The sequence below is a fragment of the Elephantulus edwardii genome, unplaced genomic scaffold (genome assembly GCF_000299155.1).
Source record: "Elephantulus edwardii isolate Elephantulus edwardi_28Jun2011 unplaced genomic scaffold, EleEdw1.0 scaffold02090, whole genome shotgun sequence".
Classification (NCBI taxonomy): Eukaryota; Metazoa; Chordata; class Mammalia; order Macroscelidea; family Macroscelididae; genus Elephantulus; species Elephantulus edwardii.
This window is the reverse complement of record NW_006401840.1, coordinates 4,483-7,480: the sequence shown is the minus strand read 5'-3', so window position 1 is coordinate 7,480 and position 2,998 is coordinate 4,483. Positions and strand designations below refer to the sequence as shown.

The window sequence follows — 2,998 nt, the reverse complement described above, 5'->3', positions numbered from 1 at the left end:
GTTTTCCAACTACTGAATCTTCCTCTTTGTTCCCGACTTTTGCATTCCAGTCACCCATTATTATCGATGCATCTTGGTTGCATGTTCGATCAATCTCCGACCAGGAGGCAGTATGTATGTACTTAAGGTACATAAAATAATAAAAAGAAATGAATGATACTTTTAATTGTACATAAAAACATTATTATTATAGTTACTGTATTATTAGGGAGCTCTGATTGCCTAGTTGGTAGGAGTTGCACTTGCCAAACCAAAGGCAGGTTGTTTGAATCCACACACTGCCCCAGGGGAGAAGGATGGGCAGATGGGCAGTCTCCTTCAGCATAATTTACAGCCTCTGAAAACCTGCTGGAGGGTCAGTAGACGTCAGTTACAACTTGATGGCACATAACAACCCCCATCACCACCACAACGGTATATTACGTTAAAGATATTTTAGTGGGCACTCCACAGACACTACTTGGGGGTGGTTCTATCCTGTCGCCCTACCTCGGCATCTCGCTCCATGGCAGTTCCCGAGACCCGTCCCAATCATACTGTCTATATCAACAACCTCAATGAGAAGATCAAGAAGGATGAGCTGAAGAAGTCCCTGTACGCCATCTTCTCCCAGTTTGGCCAGATCCTAGATATTCTGGTATCGAGGAGCCTGAAGATGAGGGGCCAGGCCTTTGTCATCTTCAAAGAGGTCAGCAGCGCCACCAATGCCCTACGCTCCATGCAAGGTTTCCCCTTCTACGACAAGCCCATGAGAATCCAGTATGCCAATACGGACTCTGATATCATCGCCAAGATGAAGGGCACCTTTGTGGAGCGGGACCGCAAGCGGGAGAAGAGGAAGCCCAAGAGCCAGGAGACCCTGGCTGCCAAGAAGGCCGTGCAGGGTCAGATGGCCGCCCCTGTCGTGGGGGCCGTCCAGGGGCCTGTGCCGGGTATGCCTCCTGTGACGCAGGCGCCCTGCATCATTCACCACATCCCGGGCCAGCCTCCCTACATGCCACCACCTGGCATGATCCCACCACCAGGCCTCGCACCCGGACAGATCCCGCCCGGGGCCATGCCCCCTCAGCAGCTCATGCCGGGGCAAATGCCACCTACACAGCCTCTTTCAGAAAACCCACCAAACCACATCTTGTTCCTCACTAACCTGCTAGAAGAGACCAATGAACTCATGCTGTCCATGCTTTTTAACCAGTTCCCTGGCTTCAAGGAGGTGTGGCTGGTGCCCAGGCAGCATGACATTGCCTTTGTGGAGTTTGACAATGAGGTGCAGGCTGGGGCTGCCCGTGATGCCCTGCAGAGCTTCAAGATCACCCAGAACAATGCTATGAAGATATCCTTCACCAAGAAGTAGCACCTTTCCCCCATGTCTTCCCCTGGCCCTGTTTCTGGGTTGCCCTCCCCTCCTCTTGACTCACCCCCTTGAAGGTAAGTCCCCCTCAGGGGCCTTCTTTGAGCCGTGTGTGAGTGAATGGTCGCCACACAGCAAGTCTGTCCCCAGACATTGCACCTGGCGCTGTAGGCTGGAATGAAAGTGGTTTTTTTTGTGTGTGTGTGTTTTGGGTTTTGGGTTTTTTTCCTTACCAAAAAAAAGATATTTTAGTGTATCAGGGAAGTGTTTCTTTTTTTTTTTTAATATATATAGAAAGATAACTATGCACTAAGACAAATATTGGCTCTGGCAACGTGGTCTGTAGTGAGTTGTGTTGCTAACCCAGAGGTTGGGTTAGTGGTTTTAATCCAATGGAGGCTCTGATGGGGAAAGATGAGCAATTTTCTCCTGTTGTGATTTACAGCCTCAGAAACCTGATGGAGAGTCACTGTGAGTTGAAAATGACTTGACTGCAGTGAGTTTACATTAAAAAAAAAAAAAGACAAATGTTTGACTAATTTACATCATAGGGTTGCTATGAGTCATCTATGACTTGATGGAATTTAACAACAGTTAAGGTTCCGATCCTTGGGAAATGACATCATGCTGAGAGAAGTGGAAGGTCAGAGAAGAAAGAACATCTTCAACATGATGGATTGAGACGTTGACTGAAGCAATCGGCTCGAGCGTGTCTCAGATTGAGAAGATGGCATAGGATAGGGCAGGGGGTAGATCTGTTGTTCATAGAATTGCTGTGAGTTATAGAAAGAGTTCTGTTGGCCTAGTGGATAGAAAGTTATGCTACCAAGCCAAATGTAGGTCATTTTAATCTGCGGCCCTCAGGCCTGGTTTTAATTTCTTTTGGTCAAACATTCTTCTAAGTGGTATAGCATTGATTTGTCAATTTGCTGTACAGAGGTAACTTGTGTTTGCTGTGATGCTGAACACTGTGATACTGATGTGTCAAAGGCAATAATGGTGACCCATGGTGGACAGTGTTGGTGGATTTCCCAGATTAAAATAGGCTTGGAAGCAGGAGTGGTATCCATTTCCGAAATAGCTTGTTTCCAGAAACTCTATGAACTTAGAGAAATGATGAAAGTTATACAAGTATCTAGGTCTTCTGTTCATAGGATCACTATGAATCATCTATGACTCGACAGCACTTAACAACAATATATATACCTAACGGACTTATGGTTTGATTTAAAGTCTGATTTAGGAACAAGACTCACTCATAATCCAGGGATTGCCTGAATATAACATGGTGCTTGCACAATGTCTGAATCACATAATGTCCTAATTCACATACTGTATTGTGGACTTTAGCAAGCATGACTGTAACCAACTTGTTTACTTATGATTTACTCATTGTTTCCTTTCTTTTCTGGCTAGATCGTAAATTTACCATTATTTCTAGTAAGTCAATTGTCTTTCAAAACTCTCTGAAGAGAATCTTTACTGCTTGATAATTCTGTGTGTGGTGTTTCATGAACTTTAGTTTGTGCTACAGCATTTTTATTTACAGGACAGTTAGGAAACTGTGTGTGTGTGTGTGTGTGTGTGTGTGTGTGTGTGTGTGTGTGTGAAAGAGAGAGAGAAACAGAGACAGAGACAGAGATAGAA

General features: G+C 45.3%; 1 pseudogene; it reads left to right on the top strand.

Annotated features, from left to right (window-relative positions):
• The first annotated feature begins 505 nt into the window (after positions 1-505).
• On the top strand, positions 506-1,354 carry LOC102860239 (annotated as a pseudogene).
• Positions 1,355-2,998: the final 1,644 nt, after the last annotated feature.